This window comes from Gavialis gangeticus, unplaced genomic scaffold (assembly GCF_001723915.1).
Source record: "Gavialis gangeticus isolate Ggan-Ray unplaced genomic scaffold, GavGan_comp1, whole genome shotgun sequence".
NCBI lineage: Eukaryota > Metazoa > Chordata > Crocodylia > Gavialidae > Gavialis > Gavialis gangeticus.
Window position 1 is genome coordinate 64,213,407 of NW_017728994.1, and position 8,403 is coordinate 64,221,809.

The following is an 8,403-nucleotide window of genomic DNA, read 5'->3' on the forward strand; positions in this document are numbered from 1 at the left end:
TCACCACTAAGGATGCTCGGTGTTTGCCTTGTCTCTGTCAGAATAAAACAATCCCCCACCCACAACAACAACAACAACAAAAAACCACCAAGAGGAAGAGACCCCTTTCTGTCCAATGTCAGACCAGTCTTTCTCCGCCTAAACAAAACTTGAATCTGCATTTTCAACATCCCAGTAGTGTGCCCTATCAGATAATGTAGTACCCTCGAATGGGTCTCTCTCAGTCTTTCCTGAAGAAGCTGTTCCAGTATGAATAAAATATCCAAATATTCAGTGAAGCAGAGCCTTGGGCCCAAGCCTCTTCCCTCCAGATGCCACTTGGCTATCAAGTAGGGCTGTGTGAGGCTTCGGACAAAGCTTCGGATTCAGAGAAGCTTTGGATGCTTCAGGGTCTGAAGCAGCACATCTGGGTCAAAGCGCTGGCCTCGTTAGGCTTCCCAAAGCGGTTCGGAGCTTCCAAAGTGCTTCAGAGCCGCCTCGAAGATCCGGCCATAGGGGATAATGGGGAAACAATAAAATATCTGTAACTTTGTTTTTTGTCCAATTGGATGAAATTTTCAGGAGTCATAGATTCTGCAGAGAGCACAAAGCTTGCCATGTTTCAAGAAGATTGGTCCAGTGGTTTGGGGAGGACAGCACCCCAAATTCTTGCAAGCAAAACTCATGTCACGTCTAGGCATTACAACATAGCAGGGTGAAAACGGAAGGTATGGTAGCTCTTACTGAGGCCACAAAGCCTGCCAAGTTTCAAGAAGATCAGGGCAGGGATTTGGGGGGAACAAAATTGGTAGGTTTCATGCTCTCAGCAGAGGCGATCATCCCTGCAAATTTCATCTAAATCAGACAAAAAACAACAAAGTTGTAGACATTTCATTGATTTCCCATTATACCCTGTGGCTGGATCAAGGCAGAAACCCAGTCTGGAGCTCCGGATTGGGTTGCGGCCACCCAAAGCGGCCAGATCCGAAGCCGGATCGGATCGCTGCCGACTCGTACTATCAAGTCATCTCCTCTCTCTTCCTCCCGGCCCCAATGAATATTTAGGTGCCACCCTCTAGGAGAGGTCACGGCTGTGAATCCCAAGTAAAGATAAACAGTACCCTCCTGCCTGTAGGTGGATGCCTTACTCCTTTGAGATGTGTAGCTTAAGACACACACCCCCTTTAGCATTTCCTCTTCGCTATCTTCAGTGGCTTCTCACTCAGTGTTCAGGTTTTGTTAAGGCATTTATTCATAGGTACCTAATTCTCTCTGGTATGGTACCTAACCTGAGGAACCTAATCTATGTTTTGAACTTCACTAGGCAATAGTGTGCATAAAAGTTAGGCATTTTAACACCAAGTCCAAGCCCCACCTTTTGAATATAACTCTTAGTCTCTGTGGGGACATCTACATGTGCACACTTCACTGCAGAGATGACTAATTAGCTCTGCAGTAAGGCATCATGTGCAGTGCTATTAGATTGGAGTAAATTAATTAACTCCATTGTAGGATAGGACTGCCCGACACAAGTACTATCCTCCACCGTAACACATGTAGATGACGACTGGGACTGGCTGGGGCATGTGGGTGTCACAGTGGGGGAGCTGCCTGCTAGCTAGCCCTAGACAGTAGCAGCATCTTGCCTCTGCCAGCTCCTCCACAGCACATTAAGCTAGGGCAGAGCAGCTCTGGGCTAGCAGGCTGACCCCTCAGGTCCCCTGGCAGCCAGGGTTGTACCACCTCAGCTAAATGTGCCGCAGTCCCAGGTGCATGTGAAAACTTGATGCCCTGGAGCTATAAATGTTGGAGTGAAATGCACCAGAGTTTATTGCATCACATTAATAGCATATGTAGATGTGCCCAGTGTCTATATATTTACATTAGCTTAAAATATTTACATGCATTTATATGGCTTTCTATATTATAAAACCACAAATCAGGGTTTATTTGATGAAGATGATCATCTTGAGACCATGGTGCTGGCTTGATATTTCTTTCTTGTGATTTATAAAACTACATAAAAGTGCCCCTTTTCCTTATTTTTGGCACCCCTGACAAAATCTTAAAAATATATTTACAAGCCGTTGTGGAGATGACTCTACTACTATTACCCATTGTTCTCCTATTACAAAAGTTCAGTCAGTCAGTCAGCTAGCTAGGGAGCAGAGACTAGTTAATGAGACACAACACTATCAATAGCAAAAACTGAGCAAAATGAGAGATGTTTGGCCTGGTTTTGTTCAATATCTTCATGAACCCTCTGGAAGATGGGATGGAGTATGCCCTTGTTGCCAAGAAGGATAAGAGCATACTGTCTGCATTAGTAGGAGTGTTGCCAGAAGATTGAGGGAAACATTGTATTTATTTAGAATACACAGTTCTGGCATATTGTTTCAGCCATCTAAGGCAACGTCATCATCACCAGTGTAAAGAGCTTGAAGGTCACCAGGTAGCATAGTAAATGGACACAAGTCAGCAATGTGGGACATGGTTAGAATTGTCCACAAGGGCATTTGTTGTTATTGCAAAGGTCCCATTGGTATAGGTTTGAGGAAGAGTGACCCTGTCTAGTTCAAAAATGGTTGAGAAGTGCCCAATACTGGCATTGCCAGTTAAATCCTGGTTGACTGACTGTAGGGTCAGAAAGGATATGGTTATTGATTAGTGCTTGTGCTGACCATTCTTTGTGCCATTGAGTAAGTAAGGAAAAGTCAAAGGATTTTGAAAGGGTGCACCATCTTGAGGGAAGCCGAGCTAATGATGGGTGGAATATGTTCCAGTGCACTGGCAGGGGGTTGGACTAGATGCTTCCTGAGGTCCCTTCCAACCTTAATTTTCTATGATTCTATGATTTTCTATGATTCATTCTGACTGCTATCACAAACTATAGAATTTCATCCAGGGCACAGACAGAAGTGCAGCTCCCTGATCTCCCAGACAGCTTACACCTCAGGGTACTTAAGGAGCTGGCAAGCATCATAGCTCTGCCACTAGCACAGATCTTCGAGAACTCGTGGCACTCAGGTGAAGTGCCCAAAGACTGGAAGAAGGCCAATGTGGTGCCTATCTTCAAGAAAGGGAAGAAAGTAGATCTGGGGAACTACATGCCCATCAGCCTGACTGCTATCCTGGGGAAGATCTTGGAAAAAATCATCAAAGAGACCATTCTTGATAAACTGGCTGAAGGCAATTTCCTGAGGGAAATTCATCAAGCGTTTGTTGCAGGTAGGTCTTGCCTGACCAATCTCCTCTCCTTGTGACATATCACCTCGACAAGGGAGAAGAGATTGACATTATATATCTTGATGTTAAAAAAGCTTTCGATCTGGTATCCCATTATCATCTCATAGAAAATCTGAGCAACTGAGGCCTTGGCTACATCACAGTCCCCTGGCTGGGGAATTGGCTCTGAGGTCAGACCCAGAGAGTGGTAGTTGAGAGAAGTCAATGATCACGGTGAGCCGTGACCAGTGGGGTCCCCCAAAGCTCCGTCCTTGGGCCTATTCTTTTCAACATCTTCATTAATGAGGTGGACATCGGTATCAGAAGCAGACTGGCCAAGTTTACTGATGACACCAAATTTGGGGTAAAGCGTCCACACCCAAGGACAGGATGGTGATCCAGGCCAACCTCAACAGGCTCAGAAAATGGATGGACAAAAACCTGATGGCCTTCAACACCAAAAAATGCAAGGTACTCCACCTTGGGAAGAAAAACCTGCAGCATGTTTATAGGCTTGGCAGTGCTACGCTTGCTAGCACCACAGCCAAAAGGGACTTGGGGGTCATAATTGATCACAAGATGAATATTAGCCACCAATGTGATGTTGCAGCCAGCAACGTGAGCAAAACTCTGGCTTGCATCCATAGATGCTTCTCTAGCAAATCTCAGGATGTCATCCTCCTGCTGTACTTGGCCATGGTGAGGCTGCAGCTGGAGTACTGTATCCAATTCTGGGCTCCACAATTTAAAAAGGACATGGAGAAGCTTGAGAGAGTCCAGAGGATAGTCATGCACATGACCAGAGGGCAGGAAAACAGGTCTTATGATGAAAGGCTAAGAGCTATGGGACTGTTCAGCCTGGAAAAGTACAGGCTCAGGGGGACCTGGTAGCTGCCTATAAGTATATAAAGGGTGTGCATCAGGATCTGGTGGAATGCCTGTTCACCATAGTGCCCCAGGGCATGACAGGATCAAATAGTCACAAACTCCTCCAAGACTGTTTCAGGCTGGACATAAGGAAGAACTTCTTTACTGTCTGGGCCCCCAAGGCCTGGAACAGACTCCTTTAAGAGTCAATTGGATATTTATCTTGCTGGGATCCTGTGATCCCAGCTGACTTCCTGCACCTGGGGCAGGGGGCCAGACTCTATGATCTTCCAAGGTCCCTTCCAGCCCTAATGTCTATGAGAAGTGCAGCTCCCTGATCTAACTCAAAGTGCTTCACAAAAAGCACCATGAGTCAGACTGATCCTCTCCACCCAACAGACATTAGCTGTTGAGTCAGGAGGGTGGAGGATGAAGCTCCAATTTGGAGCTGATCCAGGAAGAGGGGCTACATCACTATGGCCTTTTCCCCTCATCCCGCTGTCCTCTCCCAGCCTCCAGTGCTATTTCAGAATGGGAGGGAGAGAAGGCAGAGGAAGGGGGCCCATTCTTGGGTTTCCCTAGCCTGCGCTGGAGTTGGGGGGGAGGGATTGGAGCTCCCCTTCTTGTGAGGGCTCTGATCCACCTGCCCTACCCTCAAGCATTGGCTGAGCAACCCCCACAGAATGAACTCCCTCCACTCCCTTCCCACCTCCCATTCTGAAAACAGCACCAGGAGCACGGTTGGGCTGCACCAGCCCAGCTCTGCTCCTAGAGTGTGCAGAAGTTAATGAAGGTGCTCTGCTTTGGAGCACCTTCATCTGAACCCTCATGTAATGAGGGTTTGGAGTGTTGCAGGATCAGTCCTTTTTAAAGTCTTCTGCAGGCCCACACTTGTGCTAGGTCATGGCTATAGAGTGCTTTCAGGGGCCAGCCAGATCAGCCAAAAATTGTCACTTCTGTCTGAAACCCCAGTTTCTCCTGTAACTCCCAATAACTTGTGTTTGACTGAAGCATTCATCCCAGAATAGAACTGATTCTTGAAAAAAGCCTATAACTTAAAAATTATTACCATATTTCACAGTGTGTAAGTCGAGGTTGGAAGCCAAGATATTTCCCTTCACATTTCCACCTTAACGTATACACTATATCAATACTTTTGACCCTCCACCCCAGCGCTGCCCTGACCTGGCCCATGCCCCGTCCGAACCCCAGTCTGGCCCCAACCGAACCTGACCTTCTTCACCTACCACAAGATGGCATCCCTGTCACTGGAGGCCATGGGGCCCAGGCCTGGCCCAAGCATGGCCAGAGGGCCTTGCCATCACCATGGAGATGCTACTCGGCCAAGTGCCAATCCCAGCCCTGTCCCCTTGAAGCAGCGCTGTCTGAGCCATGCCAGCCAAGCACCAAGCGCAGCCCCTTCCTTGTGAGTGGTGCTGCAACACGTGTCCACTCCCTGGGTGCCCAACCCACAGTGAGGGAGTACAGGGGCTTAAATAAATTGACTCCATATTTCTGATCTCAAAAATTAGATTAGCATACACTGGATCTATGAAAAACCTAACTTTCTGGATCAGAAAAATGCAATCTACTTATACACCACATCAAGTTGTACACTATGAAGTATGGTAATTTAGCAAATATTTTAAAATAAAAAGAAATCAATGCTTGTTTTTAAATGATAAAATAGTGAGATACATATTGTACAAAATGATAATCTACTTTTATGAAAAAATGTATACTGGAAATTGATTACAATATAGGCTTTTAACTATCAAACTATTATTTATTTAACTTAGTCAAAAATCACTTAATCAACTACAATATTTAGTCTCTTCCTCCTCCCCAAAAATATTTGCTTTAAAGAAAAACAGAAAAAGAATTGAAGCATTAAAGAAAGAAGAAGCAAGTTGTGCAAGATGCATGAAAAAAAATCCTCAGAAAAGGTACTAGCATGTCCGAGCCTTGTAATGTCACTGCTCATACCACAAGAAGTTCTTGTAGCAATGAAGAACAAGAGTAAAACACAACATTTCCTAAGATAGTCAAACAAAATAAGACATTAAAAATGTTTACAATGATTATGACAATGAAAAGAATTGTGTAAGAATAAAGATACATAATTTTACCTCCTCTGGTGACATTCCTATTCTTGGCCACATATAGACATTATGTTTCTATGGCAGAATTGCCACTCACCAGGTAGAAATGGACCGGACAAGTATTCATTCCATTTTTCCCCAGAGGAAACATGCCCCCTCCAGGAGAAAAATCTACCAGTTTGTCTTGGAAGAATGAAGACTGCTTGACTTCTTAGGGATTGGGAAATGTCAATCAGTATCTTCCCCTGTGCCTTCTCTAGACTCTGGGGCTCTGGTCTGGGGGAGGTGAACAGCACTATACCTAGACTCCTGGTGGCCCCGGGGAAACTTTTAGTATTGGGCTCCCCTCCCAGTCTGGTGCACAGGAGGGGAATGGAGCACTGGGGAAAGACTCCTTGCCACACCACTTGCACCTGGAAATGGGAGAAGTGGAGAAGCCACTGCTTCCCATGTCTTCCCCAAACCATGATCACCCCAATCTGGGACACCATGGAGGCAGCTGTAGGCTGAATGCTTGCACTGCTTCCTCTCCCAGAAAGATTTTTAGAGAAATCCACCCTACAGTACTTCCACCTAGTCCATATTTCCTTTGCTTGTTAATGAGAATGCCATGAGAGACAGTGTTGAAAACCTTCCTGAAGTCAAGTTATATCACATCCACTGCTTTTCACTCATCCACAGAGCAGTCACCTTATCATAGAAGGAAATCAGTTTGGTCAAGCATGATTTGCTCTTGGTGAGTCCATGCTGGCTCTTCCTGATCTCTTTGTTCTCCCCTAGGTCTTTCAGAAGAGCTTCCTTGATCAATGATCTTTCCAAATATCAAGGTCAGAGCCTCTGGTCTGCTATTCCCCAGATCCTCCTTTTTGTCTTTCTTAGAGATGGGCACTATATTTGCAATTTTCCAATCATCCCACACCTCACCCATGCTCCATGAGTTCTCAAAGAAGACAACTAAGGATTCAGAAATTACCTTGGCCAATTCTTTCAGTATCCAAGGGTGCATGCCATCTGGCCCTACCAATTTGAAACTGTCTGACTTCTCTCAGTAATCCCTAACCTGTTTTGACACTACTCTGGGCTGTTTAACTCCTTCCCTAACTTTGCTGCAAACTGCACTTGTCACCTGGTAGCTAACCCTATTTGTGAAAACTGAAGTAAATAAGTAAAAAATAAAAGGTAAATAAAAATTATTTGGGCCCTTTGTGGGACGTAAAACCTATGGAGAGGGAAGGAGAAATGTGTGGGTTACTCATATAATCTTCTCAGCTACCTCATAGTGAAACTGAAGAAAAAATACTGAACATAGGAGTGGGAGATAATGGGAGGTTGGGGAAACCTAGTGGTGCAGCTTCATTGAAATTAGGAAATATGAAAAGGGAACTAGAAAAGTTTATTGTAAAGCTTGCAAAGAGGCATAGACCTCTGACTGGTGTACTTCTAGTAGTCTGTTCACACTCTGGACAGGGCCAAGCATGCCCCACCACACTCAGGCATTGGTCACTAACATGCTTGAGAACATATGAAGACGAGCCCAGAGCAGCCTCACTTGTAACTTTCTAGGTTTCGAGTATGTCTGCAGACACAGGTAGGCAGGGCGTGGAGTAGGCGTCCTTGGGGCCATCCTCTTTGTGATCCACTGTTGCCATATTGTAGGCAAGCCAGAAGAGAAACAAATGAACTGGAGCTTTAATCATGTATATTTACTATTGCTTGCACTAGAGAAAATCCCATTCATATGGACTAAATTGATGCAGTTGTATTCAAATACATATACCTTTTCAAAACACATCTGCGCGCACACTTCTACTTCCTACTGTCTTTTCTCTATAGTTTTACTTGTGTGGGGAAAATATCACTATTCTTTCTGTATTATACATGATTGCTACCTTTTCCTGATTTTGCAACTAACTCTGCGGCATTATATGTAGGGGCTAGGAGATAAGTCCTGGAAAAATTGCCTTTCTTACCAATCCAGATGAACAGGGAAGTTGTAAACATAATATTTGAATAAGAACTTACACTACCTAGATAAAGAGCCCAAGTTAGCAAAATATCTCAAAAGCATTTTAGCATTAAGCATATGCTTAAGTCCCTCTATATTGCACAAAGCAGTCCATAAAAAGTTTTCTTTCCAGATACAGAGCTGTTCTCCGAACAATTTCATAGATAATTAAAGCTTATGACATGTAAAGACTAACCACTGAAATGTCACGTTAGGTTGAAGTTG